Source organism: Chrysochloris asiatica, unplaced genomic scaffold (assembly GCF_000296735.1).
Source record: "Chrysochloris asiatica unplaced genomic scaffold, ChrAsi1.0 scaffold00055, whole genome shotgun sequence".
Classification (NCBI taxonomy): Eukaryota; Metazoa; Chordata; class Mammalia; order Afrosoricida; family Chrysochloridae; genus Chrysochloris; species Chrysochloris asiatica.
In genome coordinates this window covers 12,319,151-12,333,787 of record NW_006408573.1, presented here as the reverse complement: position 1 = coordinate 12,333,787, position 14,637 = coordinate 12,319,151, and the positions used below count along the sequence as shown (strand labels likewise).

At 41.6% G+C, this 14,637-nt stretch overlaps 1 pseudogene; it reads right to left on the bottom strand.

Annotated features, from left to right (window-relative positions):
• Nucleotides 1–495: 495 nt before the first annotated feature.
• LOC102833130 lies at nucleotides 496–874 on the bottom strand (annotated as a pseudogene).
• Between the last annotated feature and the right edge of the window lie 13,763 nt (nucleotides 875–14,637).

Here is a 14,637-nt window from a genome sequence, read left to right as displayed (position 1 = left end):
TATATATGTATTTAAAATGGTGAGTTTGAGCTTTTTTTTATCATTAAGATCTTATGGTGTAAAAGGGAAATTGACACAAGATGACCAGTTTTATATTGGGCACTAAAATGACACTAACTGAAACATTTTGGAAGGAAAAATATCCTCTAAAATCAAACCCATTGTCATCACGTGGTTCTCCACTCACAGTGACCATGTAGGGCACTGTAGATTACTCACAGTGACCATGTAGGGCACTGTAGATTTGCCTGCCCACAGGGTTTCTGAGGCTGCAAGTCTTTACAAAAGCAGACTCCCCATCTTTTTTTTTTTTTCCTACCAAAAACAAAAATCCTATATATTTAGTTGAATATTTCCCCAGATCTCATGAGAACGATATCAAAAGGAAACCTAAGACATATATATAAGTACCCCTCACCTTTACATGGCTAACCTTAAAAAAAAAAAAAAAAAAAAAAAAGAGAGAGAGGACAGAGTTCTGTTGAAAAGGTAAAATTATCTTCGCTTCTGGAAGATGTTTCCACATCCCATTCGTCGTCCTCCTCTTGCTGTCACATGGGCCTTTAGGATAGCAGCTTTCTCCCAGCCAGCCCCAGAGCCTTGGTTTTTATTCTTCATGCTCTTTAACATGGGTGCATTTTTCAGCATGTCAGGCAAAATCAGGAAGCGGGATCTTGCTGCCACTTATGTACCCCCGCTCCAGCTGTGCCACTTGGCCATCCCTGTAAGTGACTGTGATGTTGGACATCTGGCAGTTCATGTTGTCCTCGGCCTAAATGAGCTTGCCCCGGCACACCTCTCCAGTGTTGGTCTCAAACATCATGATGTGGCCCTCAGCCTCATGCTGGACTTTAATGGGCACACCGATGGACATCTTGGCAGGAAGAGTTTTCCCCTGCTTCTCCTGTTGTGTGGCACCGACACTGGTAGCAGCTAAGGCATGAGCGCAAACCAACTGCCTCATCTTTTGCCACAGAGTGTCTAGTGGGTTCAAACAGCTGACTTTTCGGTTAGCAACCCAACACCTCACCCGTTGTGCTACCAGAGCTCCTAAAATACAGAATTGTTTGATAGAACTTTTTTGGTCTTTGTTATGAAAAATAGGCCAAACTAGATTCCAGAATGTATTTTTTGCATTCCTGAAAAAGTGATTTGTCCTCTCTGTTTCTGCATCTTAAAAACTGGGGCCATATAATCTACCTAACGTTTAACTAGATAATAAAATATAACACTAAATATAAAGGGGCCAAGCATCCAGAAGATACAAGGCTGAGGAACATTTTATTTGGTTATTTGGATGGCTGTCAGGAGTCAGAACTGACTAAAAACAGCAACAAATATCCAAGAAGAGTTCAGAAAGTGTTGCAATCCAACTATTTAGGAGGCCTGGTGTGGCACTGTAGGATAAGCTTTAGATAAGCTTCAAATCCACCAACTAACTGTTCCTCTGAAATCCTATATACAGGGTCACTATGAGTTAGAACCAACTTGAAGGCAATTAGTAACAACAACAACATCCAACTCTTTGGAGTAGATATACAAATAAGTGATACGAACACAATTTTTTGGTTTTGTTTTTGTTTCTCAATGAATTGCTGAACAGGTCAATGTTAGGGTTGTTGTTAAGTGCCGTCGAGTTGGTTCTGACTCATAGCGATCCTGTATAGGGTTTCTTAGGAGCAACTGGTGAGTTTGAATCACCAGCCTTGCAGTTCAAACTGGCCTTGCGGTCTACTTCTTATCCTGTGATGCCACACCAGGACTCCATCCAATGTTAAAAGGTATTAATGTACGAATGTATAAAACAACAGAGCTCTGGAATGGGAACCCATAATATTAATCTTGGCCCTGGGCTGTTAGGATTACAAGCAAATCTCAGTCATGTTGAAAAGAAATCTTGCAGCACAAGACTTGCAGCACAAGTGTGCCAAAACCCATCTAAAAATGGTACCTACAAACTCCTTGCTGGACCCTGCACAGCACAGACCTCAGCTTGCACATTTGAAGAAACCAGAGTCTGAAATATCTCTGGTACCCTTGCTCTGAAACAGAATGATTACTCCTAATATGACAAAATGGAATGCTGGTATGGCGCTGTAGGATAAGTGCAGGACCTCAAGGTTGGTTTGAACCACACGGTTGGCAGTTCAAACTCACCATTCATTACTTGGAAACTTGGTTGCTATGAGTAAGAACCCAGTCAACGGCACTTAACAACAACAACAACAATATTACAAAATGTTTGTTCAGTGGAGCCTCCCCTTTTTATTACCTGAACATTGATTTGGAAATAATTCAAAAATTCATAATGCGGCTAGTTGGGAGGAAGAATGAGGGAAGTCTTGTGTTGTTGTTGTTGTTGTATGCCATCAAGTCGATTTTGACTCATAGTGACCTTGTGACAGAAAAAGACTTCCCCATGAAGCTCCCCAGACTGTAATCTTTATGGGAGCCCCTGGAGCTGCTGGTAGGGTCAGTTTACAGCTGAGTGCTTAACCGCTGCACCAACAAGTGCTCCTGGAGGAAAGATTTCGTACTGCTAATTTCAATGGCACTTAACAGCAGCAACAATTTCAATTGGCACTCGAGTCCTTAATCAGAAGCACATTTTTTCTCTCCGTGAGAGTTACCTTAAGGAAGCACTTCTGGTATGTGTGTACCCTTTAAAACCAGCTCTGTTTCTGTCTTCAATGAAAAGGAATGTATGTCAAGTCGAAGGCTGTCAGCTGCTGTCAGGCAATATTGTTTATGGCTCACTGTCCCTTTCACATGTAGAGCAGCATGCATTTTAATTAGGAGTGCTAACAACCCTTGTGCTCCTCTACCTGCTCAATAGAAATGAATGTTACCCTGTGCAGGTGACAGATGTCTTAGAGGAAAACAGCCAAACAGGTCTCAGAAAATGAGGGATGGGAATGAAGGAGTCAATTTCCATTGAGCGAATTGAGATATCCCCATGTTAGTGGTCCAGTTGCCACATGCAATAGTGATAAAGTGTTCATTATTACCACTTCTGAGACTTCCTATATGCCAATTATACTGTTTGTTGTTGTTAAGTGTCATGGAGTCAGTTCTGACACATAGCGACCCAGTATAGGGTTTCTGAGGAGAGGCTAGTGGGTTTGAAGCAACAACTTTGTGCTTAGCAGTCCAATGCTTATCATACAGCACCACACCAGGATTCCAGTTATCCTGTAGACATGTTATTTTAGAGATGCGGAAACTCAGATTCAGAGAGATAACTTCCTGAAGATAACTTCCTCTTGTTCCCAAAAGGGAGGTAAGCAAACTCAGATCCTACTGGTCTCGCTTGATAAAATTTTCTCTTCCACAAATTGCACAGTGCTTGCTCTTCTGGTGGTCATGCCATCTATTTGAGGAGGAAACTCTCTCTGAACAGATGAAAATAACAAGCTAATTAAGGGAGAAAGCGAATACAAAAGAGTGATTCCAAAAGATGCAGAAGGCAAAGGAACATAGTTGATATGAAAGGAAGGAAGAGGAAAAAGGAAGGAAAAAAGGGAGGAAGGGAGGGAAGGAGAGGGACAAAAGAGAGAGCTAGCACAAGGCAATGAAAAATTATGTAGGAGATGAGATACGAGCCAAAAGGAAAAGTACCAGCAGCCAGATCTTTGTACAAAGATGTAGACGGGGAAAGGAGGAGCAAAGGAATTTGCTTGCATGCATGTTAAAATCTAACCGCTTCCCTGAAGGAGTGTGTATTAGTGTCTCTTTTGATCAGTAAGTCAATGTTTCAACTGTGTTATCACTGCCTTCCTTGTGGCTTTTAATAATCATTCTTGAAATACAAAGTGTTTTGCCGACATGCTGGGAGCAGTTCTTCTTACTTGACTGAACTTTTAATCCACCCTGAAACTGTCTGTCTGTCTGTCTGCAGCACAAGGTGTTCATAGAGATTGAAATTGCAGGGAAAACCAAGAATGGGGCTGACATCTTAGACCAAATGGTCTGTTAATACAGCCACCGTTCAGACTCTGTCCTGTTGCTTTTTAGCAAACTCCATCAGTCTCTCATTGGGTTTCCTTCTTCCCCACACATCAATCACTTTCCCCAGCTTTCTTGAGCTCCTACTATGTGCAAGGCTGCCATGTGGACTGCAGAAACACTCATGTATAAAGAATGTTAGACCCAAGGATAGCTGTGGCTGCAACATCCAATGAGTCAGACTGCAAAGAATAAGGATCTTGGGAGGCCTGTAGATTTATGCTGCATTCAGAGAGAGGGAGCAACTCCACTGCTGGTGAAGAAATCAAGGAAACTTCGTGGAAGATGTGAACTGGCAAGATTCCTACGCGTTATGAGAGCAAATCTCCCAGTCTTTTCCTGGGGAGTCACTGGGTGGGTTTGAACTGCAATTTTTTAGTTAATCAAGGGAAGCATAAAAGCTTAGTTGATAAAATAACCCAACTGTCCATTTCTGAATTATTGTTAGCACTAAATCCTGGTGTGGCACTATAGCATAAGCACAGGACTGTTAACTGCAACGTTGGGGATTCAAACTCACCAGCTGCTCCTTGGAAACATATATAGGCTTGCTATGAGTCGGAAGTGACTCCTGGCATGTAACAACAACAAGCTTGAGTGCTGCTGTTATTGTGAGGTGCCATTGAGTAGGTTTCCAATTCATGCCAACCCCAGGTAACACGATGGGAACAATTCACCCAGTCTTTTCTTGGGGAGTCACTGTGTGGGTTTGAACTGCAACTTTTCAGTTAGCATTCCAATACTTAGCCACTGCACCACCAGAATTCCAGTCTTGAGTACTATTCTGAGATAAATCTTATCAAAGAGTCAATCCCGGGCCAAAATCAGTTAGCCAGGCATCTTGCCAGGGTTATAGGATGAAGAGAGATCCATCTTAACTTCCATATTCAAAGAGTGCAAATAATCTAGAAAGTCGTGGTGTGGTTAACACTGAACTACTAACCACAAAGTCAGTGATTCTAACCCTTCAACTGCTCCATGGAAACCTTATACAGGGTTGCTATGAGTCAGAACCAATTCGATGGCACTTAACAACAAAAAGCAACAGGGAGCTAAAGTACTAGATCTGGGATGGGTGGAGGGGCAGTGTCACACAGTAGATATGACAGACTGGTTGGTAAAGGAAATCTTGAGACAGATATAAAAGGGATTTGGATCTCAGACGGAGGAATTATACACTGTAAGGAAATTATACACTCATATCACATCAAATATTATAATGAAATGTGCAAATACCTGATATTAGAAAACCAAAAGGGAAGGATGTGCTCAGCATTTCTCAAGCTGAAAGAACTGAAGAAATAATTAAAGCCTCAATTTGCAATATTGAAGGGCTCTATGGATGAAATATTGAACGACACAGAAAGCATCAAAAGAAGATGGAAAATAAATGGTCAATGGTCAACCATTTCAAAAAAAGTAGCATATGACCAAGAACCAATGAAACTGAAGGAAGAAGTAGAAGGTGCACTTAAGGACTTGGCCATGAACAAGGCCCCAGAAATCATGGAATGCAATTAAAATTTTTTCAACAAACTAATGCTACACAAGAGGTCCTCATTCATCTATGCCAAGAAATTTGGAAGACAGCTACCTAGCTCATGAGAAGCCAGCACATAGACCAAGAACAAGGGAACACTAAATCGTTTAAAATTAGGAAAAGTGTGTGCCAGAGTTGTATGCTAAGAAAATACTTTGAAAAAATTGATTATACAAAGAACATGGCATCAGGATTGGTAGAAGACTCATTAACAATCTGCAGCATACAGAAGACACAACTTTGCTTGCTGAAAGCAAAAATAACTTAAAATACCTACTGATGATGACCAAAGACCACAGCCTTCAGTATGGGGTGCACCTCAACATAAAGAAAACAAAAATCTTCACCACTGGAACAATAAACAGCATTCATATAAATGGAGGAAATATTGATGTTGTCAAAGACTTCATTTTGCTTGACTCAACCATCAACACTCATAGAAGCAGCAGTCAAGAAATCAAGTGACGTAATTCATTAGACAAAGCTGTTGCATAAGACAACTTCAAAGTGTTTAGGAGCAAAGATATTAGTTTGAGGACTAAAGTGTGTCTGACCCAATACATGCTATTTTCATTAACTTCATATCATGTGAAAGTTGGACTGTGAATAAGGAAGACGATAGAAGAATTGATGCATTTGGGTTATGATGTTGGAGAAGACTATTAAAAGTACCACGGACTGCCAAAAGAACAAACAAATCTGTGTTGGAAGAAGTACAATCAGAAAGCTCCTTGGAAGCCATAATGGCCAGACATCTCCCATGCTTCAAACATATTATCAAGAGAGACCAGTCCCTGGAGAAGGACATCATGCTTGATAAAGTGAAGGGTCAGAAAAAAAGAGGAAGCTTCCCAACAAGGTGGATTGGCGCAGTGGCAGCAGCAATGGGCTTGAGCACAGCAGTGATTGTGAGGACGGTGCAGGATAGGGCAGTGTTTCGTTCTGTTGTGCATGAAGTTGCTATGAGTCAATAATGACTCGGTAGCACCTAACAACAACTACTACTACTTACATTTTATTTTTATGCTTGTGTCATGTCTTGTGTAGAGTTCATTGTATAGGGTTTCCAACAAGCAGATGGTGGGTTTGAACTGCCAACCTTGAAGTTAGCAGTCCAGTGCTTATCCTACTGCACCACACCAGGACTCCTTACTCAGTAAAAATAATGTATGTTCTCTGTTTCCGGGATGCTATCATAGGTATGATAGGACTGGTGTCAGATATCCATAAGATATTGCAATGTGCCAGAGATACAATGTTTGTGCTGGAGAGACTGTGGAAGCTCAGAGATGGCAACGGCTTCTCATAGGACCTGTCTTGTCAGTAAGCTGGACTTTGGAGGCCAGCAAGATTTCCATACATACAAACTGTAAGGGAGAATGAGAGGCTAGAGAAATGAGTGATTATATGGAGAACGGGAGAGCATTGAATGGGTGTTGGTGCTATTGGGTGCCTGTCCAACAACACCTGAGGTCACATGTTACAACGGAATTGTCCAAAAGACCCTCTGATGCTTAGCACTCTATCATTGGGTGCATTTGGCAAACAGTGATGAGCACCTGATGTTTGCCTAGCACTAAGGAGCTCTGGTAGCGTAGTGGTTAAGAATTGGGCTGCGAACCACAAGGTCAGTAGTTTGAAACTACCAGCTGTTCCACCGCAGAAAGATGAGGCTTTCTGCTCCCATAAAGATTTACAGTCTTGGAAACCCTGTACAGGGTCACTCTGAGTCGGAACCGACTCCATGGCACATAACCACCACTACCAAAGTAAGCTCAATTAAAATGGTAAAGATAATAATAATAGTTTATGGAATTCAGGCAGGGAGATGTTGTTGGTGTTGCCGTATGCCCATCAAGCCTTTGTCAGATGAGAACTGCCCCTCGGGGTTTTCTGGATAGCAATCTCGACATGAGTCGGTCACCAGGTCTTTGCTCCCATGGAACCACTAGTGGGCTTAAGCCACTTACTGTTAGGTTAGCAGCCTGACAGAGCATTGTTGCTGTTTTTTTTAAGTGCCCTTGACTCGTTGAGTCAATTTGCAGTGTGGTGCATTAACCCATAGCGCCACACCAGGACTCCCATTATGGGGATCAAAATGCACTCAGATAGAAAGGTGGTTTCAGAGTGCTCCCTCAAGTCCAGCCCAGACCCTCCCATCCCCTTGCCTGGACTACAGCAGTGGCAGTGGCTATGTGCCATGTGACCCTGCACAGTTTCCACAGCTGTAAAGCTTTACGGGAGCAGAAAGCCTCATCTTTCTCCCATAGCTCAGCTGGTAGTTTCAAACCACTGACCATGAGATTAGCACTCCAACTTGTAACCACTATGCTACCAGTGTTACATAAAGGTGCAGGGCAGGATATCTGAAGTCACCATAGCTATGGGATAATGGAAACATTACTGAACCACTCTGGACTCCACTCCTCTAATGCCTAATGACAATCATAAAAATACCTCCCTCATAGGGATGCTATTGGCAGTCAAGGAGTTAAAAGTATTTTACGCTGTTTTTGAAGTGCTGTGGAGTAGGTTCCAACTCATAGCAACCCTGTACGCAGCTTCAGAGTCTGTTCATCGTTGCAAGAGCAGAAAGTCTCATCTTTCTCCCAAGCAGTGGCTGATGGGCTCAAACTGCCAACCTTGTGGTTAGCGGTTGAGGGCTTATCCTACCGATCTACTGTGCTCCACAAAAGTCTCTGTTGTTGTTGTTGTTGTTAAGTATCTTTGTGTTGATTCTAACTCATAGCAATTCTGTAAAGGGTTTCTGAAGAGTGGCTGGTGGGTTCGAACTGTCAACCTTGTGGTTAGCAGTCCAGTGCTTACCCTACAGCACAACTCAGTGCTATATAAATGTTTGTTGTGGTTTTGGAATATAGCAATTACTTGTGATTTCTGCCTCTCATTGTTCCTTAGTCAATGCGTTCTTTACCCAGCTTCCTGGATGATATATTTTAAGGCTCTGATGTAAATGTAGAGAACACAGCAGCTCTGTAGACTAAGCACTGGACTACAAATCACAGAGTCAGAGGTTTGAGCCCACCAGCTGCTCTGTGGGAGAAAGGTAAGGCTTTTTGCTCCTGCAAAGATTTACAGCCTTGCAAACCCCATACAGGGTCTCTGAGTCCAAATTGGCTCCACGTCAACAGCAACAACCAGTAAGTGGAATCCTGGTGGTACAGTGGCTGTGTGCTTGGCTGCTAAACAAAAGATCAGTGGTTCAAATCCACAAGACCCTCCATGGGAGAAAGATGAGCAGTCAGCTATCTTAAAGATTGCAGCCTTGGAAATTATGTGGTAGGTCTGTTGTTTAGTGCCGTCAAGTCGGTTCCGACCCATAGCGACCCGGTATAGGGTTTCTGAGGAGCAGCTAGTGAGCTTGAACCATCAACCTTGCAGTTCAAATGGCTTTGCAGTCTGGCGCATTAACCCACAGCACCACACCAGGACTCCTCTGCCACAGAAGGGTCTCTATGAGTCTATATCAACTCAATGGCAATGAACATCATATACATACTATATGAACAAGACACCTACTGGATCTTGTTCAACATGCTTTGTAAAGTCATGCTCCTTTTCCTTTAGCTGGAAGAAGAGGCCCTTTTGAACTTGCTTATCTCAACTTTCTTGGCAGATCCACCACCCTTGGCTTCTACTACCCTATCCAGCCTCTGTTCTAGCCATGCCTGACTACTTGTCAGAGAAGTTAAGTGACTTTCTCCAGGTTAGACGGCTGGGTATTCAGAGAAGTTAATATTCAGGTATTCCAAAGCCCTAACCCTCTCCATCAACCAATTCTCCACAGCTCTGGAGAGCTGTTGTACCATGATCCTGGGCTCACACGCTCTGTCTGCACCATTTGACTGATCCTATGCAGGTATCTTTTCCTGTTCATATTTGGATCCTTCACACCTGTGACTAAGTGGGGTAACAGCATGAGACTTAATGCATGCTTGATGGGAGTTGTTGTTGTTGTTGTTTAGTGCCATCAAGTCGGTTCCAACCCAATAGCGACCCAATACAGGGTTTGGAGGAGCAGCTAGTGAGCTTGAACTGCCAACCTTGCAGTTCAAACGGCTTTGTAGTCTGGTGTATTAACCCACAGCGTCACACCAGGACTCTTTGATGGGAGTGGGTAGTCATAAATATATTCATATTTGCACTATTTATGCATTAATAACTTCTAGTGGGTTAATGAAATAAACTAAATATGATTACTGGTAAGCACCCACAAAATGTCTCAGCACTGTGGAGGAAAGATCATTGTGGAATTTGCAGAAATAATGGCTGCTAGACAGGGTTGTCTGCTGTTCGAGGAGATTGTAGTCCTCATGCAATCTAGAGTAGCCCCTACCTGCTCTGCTTATTTGCAATACCTCTACAGGAAGTGCTCAGCTACTAACATCGTAGACTTAGCATTTCAGAAAAACAGAAAGAGTTGTCATTTTGTTTCTTGATTTTGGTGTCATGTATTAACCATGTATGACCATAGCACTGTGTGTGTGTGTGTGTGTGTGAAATTTTACATCTAACCAACCATACACCCGAATAAGAGAGATACGGTAAGGTTATTTTGAACAAAAACTGATGGAGGCCAATAGAAATCAGTTACTGTCAAATGAAACTCATGGTAACCTCATGTGTGTCTGAGTAGAATTGTGCTCCCTAAGGTTCTCAGTGACTGATTTTTTTTTGGAAATAGATTACTAAGCCTTTCTTCCAGGGTTCTGCTAGGAGGACTTGAACATCAGCCTTTCGGTCAGAAGCTGAACACATGAACTGTTTGTACCACCCGGGGGCCCCTTAGGGGTTGGTTAAACACTGTTTTTTTCCTGAGATACCACTGAGGTTGTGGATTCAGAGGTGAGGGGAAGGTGGAAAATGTAAGGATATCGATGTGACGTTGATAAAAGATAGATGCACTAAATTGTCATTGCCGTCTTGACTGATTCCTTTGACAGGAAATTCACAGGGCAGGTAGAGAGAATGGGGAGAGAAGAACGGCAGTTTATCAAGTAATGACTGCCAGAACCTTGTTTCTAAAAGGCAAATGAATCAAATCAAAGTGCCAGTGCTAGCTTACTTTTCCAAGGCTCTGTACCTAGTAAACGGAGAAGCACTGTACTGCTAACTACAAAGTCCACAGTTGAAACCCACCAGTCGATCCACAGGAAAAAAGATGAAACTTTTTGCTCCTGAGGTTGGCCCAGGATCGGGCAATGTTTTGTTCTGTTGTGCACAGGGTTGCTATGAGTCTGTATCAACTTGATGGCCCCTAACAACAACAACAACAACAAAAGATGTACAGCCTCAGAAAACCTATCCTTGAAGGCCCGGAATTGACTTCATGGCAGTGGTTTTAGTGTTTCGGTTATGCATAGCCTATTAAGTGGCAGGGCACACACACTTAATACAACGCTTTACAGAATTGTGAACTTCACATTGGGCGTGGCCAAGAGATGTGTGTTGTATAGTTGAGAAAACTCTCATTCCCAGAATCGAAATAAACCCCTTGCCATCGAGTTGGTTGTGACTTATGGCAACCCTACAGGACAAAGGAAGTCATAGTTGATTATGCTTAGTGACACAATGAATTAAGCATTGGACTGCTGACTTTAAGGTCAGTGGTTCAAAACCACCAGCAACTCTGCAGAAAAAGATGAGGCTGCCAGCTCATAAAAATGTACCATCTTGAAAACCTAAAGGGGAACTTCTACTTTGTCCTGTATGGTCACTATGAGTTGTAATTGGGTATAGGACAAAGGAGAATGGCCCCAAAGGGATTCTGGGGCTTTAATACATATGGAAACAGAGTACCACAACTTACTCATGCAGAACAACTGGTGTGTTCAAACCACTGCCCTTTCCATCAGTAGCCAAGTACTTCACAACTTACACCATCAGGCCGCCTAGAAGATTCCCAGGTTGTGGTTGTAGTTATATGCTATTGATTCAGTTGATTCTTAACAAATCTGCATAGGGTTGCCTAGGAGCTGCTGGTGGGTTTAAACCACCAACCTCGAGGTTAGCTGTCCAGTGCTTATCCAATAGCGCCACACAAGGACTCCCAAAACTTTCAGGGCCTGGACACACCACTAAAAACAAAGGATCCAAAGGGAGCCAGGCTCTGTGTTAGCATTCCCCACCCCCATTTTCTTCTCCTCACTTTTCTTTGGAAAGTGATTTTTTTTCTCCTTCCTTACATAGTCGTGTTAGTAATTCAAACAAAAGGAAAACATAAATGGTACTTCAGTATTAAGTCCTAGGGGTCTTGAGTGATTTATATTCTCTTTCTTCAGCAATATTTGCTGTAAAGCTACTGAAAGTAATATTTAGAGGAAGTGGCTATTTTGCCACAATATCACCTCCTAATCCTCAGAGCATTTCCTTGATATCTATCGGCAGTTCATAAAGACTTTAACACTTTATGAGCAGTATGTTGACTCCCATTAGTGAAAGCAAGGAAAAAATGTGCTTTTTTTTTTTTTTTTCATTGAATAGGACCACAATGTCTCCCCAAATGAAACTCAGTGATAAACCAAGTAAAATAGACACCAAAAAATGAAGGCAGGTTTCAGTTTGTTTGCACATACTCAGCTCCAAATCTGTGCACTGGGAAGATGTATTTGATTTATTTAGTTCAGTCTTCCTGTTAAAAAAAAAGAAAGAAAGAAATGACAGTTGGATTTTCATCAACCTATGTGAAGATGTTAACTGAAAGTGGTGTTTATTGTCTAGAAATATGGGAAGGACGAGAAAGAGAAGAAATAGCATAATAATGTTTGTAACTGCAGACTAAAAGGATTTCTGTAAGGTCCATGGAAACAGGTCAGACTGGTCCCATTCGTTCAAACTCCCAGAGCTGATATTTATATTTTTAACAGTTGATTTTATAGGGAATCAAAGTAGGAATTCTGGAACATTTGATATTGAATAATAACTTTCAGCCCAGTAATAAGAGTTTAACTGTATATACCTCCAAATATAAGAGGACAATTTACTCAATAACAACACTTTCAAAAAGGGTTGATTTATTTTATTTTTCCCAAGCAACAGTCATTTATATAATATTTTTTCTGGGTGTTTTTTTTTTGTGTGTGTGTGTGGGGGGGGTTGAGTATCTATAAACCAATTTTTTAAAGCCCATCAACTTGTTTTTTTTCAAAGCCCATCAACTTCTTTAAAAACAAAGTCATTTTCTTTTAAAGATAAATTTATATCAGTACCTAAAAGTAGGAAAATTCATCGGACCTGTTACAAACACAGGAGTCCCAGGGTAGCACTAATAGTTCTATGGTCTACTACTACCCAAATGGTTGGTACCTAGGAAGACAGGTCTGGCCATGTTTCCAAAAGGCCTTAAGAATCCTCTGAGCATAGATCTACCCTGTTATAAGTGGAATTGGCAGCAACTGATTTGGTTTTGCCATAAATACAAGATAAACTTAAAAAATAAGTGGAATGAAAGCAAAACAATGCCCTTACATTTTAACAAGGCACTTGGAATTTGCTTAAGGCTCAGAGCCTCAGGCCAGCATATACTTCCTGGAGAGATGAGCTGAGACATATTCTCTTGACATATCAAAGGGCTGAAAGAGAATTGGAAAGCAAGTAAGTTTCCCAACATGTGATTTCAGTGGAATTTATTTCTATGTCTGTGACGAGTCTGAAATTATCACTGGGGTTATGCACTCCCCGCTGCATGACAAATGCTGGGATCTGATCAAGTTTGGGTTGACCAGTTGTGGGCAACATCACACTCTTGACTTACTATCTATGGGATGTAGTGCTGCTGAAGTATATATAACCGCTTACCATAAGGTCTGTGGTTCAAACCCACCAGTGGGCACTTGAGAACCCTATGCATAGTCACTATGAGTTGGAACTGACTCAATGGCATTTAACAGCAATGATAATACCCTTCTCTGTCTTACATTCTCCATCTAAAAACATGGATATAATAATGTCAACAATTGCAGACAGTTATGAGGGTTAGATGGAACAACATCACATTAAAAAAAAAAAAAAGCATTAGCAAATATTGACTGCTCAATTAATTCTACTTACCATCAACACAGAGTCCTTGTGTGGCACTGTAGGATAAGCACTGGAGGGCTAACTATGAGGTCTAGCGTCCTTGAAAACCTCATGCAGGGTCGCTATGAGATGGAATTGACTCGACAACACTTAGCAAGAGCAGTGACCATTGATACATTTTGTCTTTTCATTCTATATATTTTACAAATATTAAGACCCCCATCTATTCCAGGTCCCCATCTTCACCTTTCCTGTCTCCTTCCCCTACCCTAATGTCTTCTTTAACTTCCTCAATTCACCCCTCATTCCTTCTAGAACACTAAGAGAATTCTCCAATCCTGGAAAAATTGCATCCAATACTCCAACAGATTCTACAAACAAAGAAAAGTGCATAAATAAATGACAAATGTGGACAAAGATTAAAATAAAACCCAGGTGAACCACCTCCAGGCGGGGCTAAGTGGGAAGATTGTGAGAGCAATAAGATTCTGTTCAGAATGAGGCATTGCAATCACATCATTTGAGTGTAAGAGCTTGAGGAAGGGAGACAAGTTCCTCTTCTTAAGGCAAAACAGCTTTAAAAATCCCATTAGACTCCCTTAAAAAGGCTTCTTGAACATCAAATATCTTTTGCAAAACACTTCATTGATTTAAGTGTAAATTAATCAGCAATGCATGGATTCCATTTCCCTTAGAATACACATGGATTTTTATATCCAGATGCAAAATGTCCTTCCTGTTTCCATCACTTCAAAAGTTTGAAAGGGTGCTTTAGGTGATCAAGATTGACTCAAAAGTGTAAAGTCTTACCCTTGATCCTTGCAAAGCAGGAGACAGAGTGACTTTAGCATGAGATTTCTTTGGTTTTCTATATGAATACTAAGTGAATGTGCTTTCCTAGAATTCCTAACAGAAAAGAAGTAATTAATAAGCAATGCACCTCAGCCATCTTTCTAGACTGCACCATGGCACAGCAAAAGAAAGACAGGGGACAACAACAACAACATGTTCCTAGATGTCAGATTTATTTCCCAGCTTCAGTTCTGGCTAGAGGT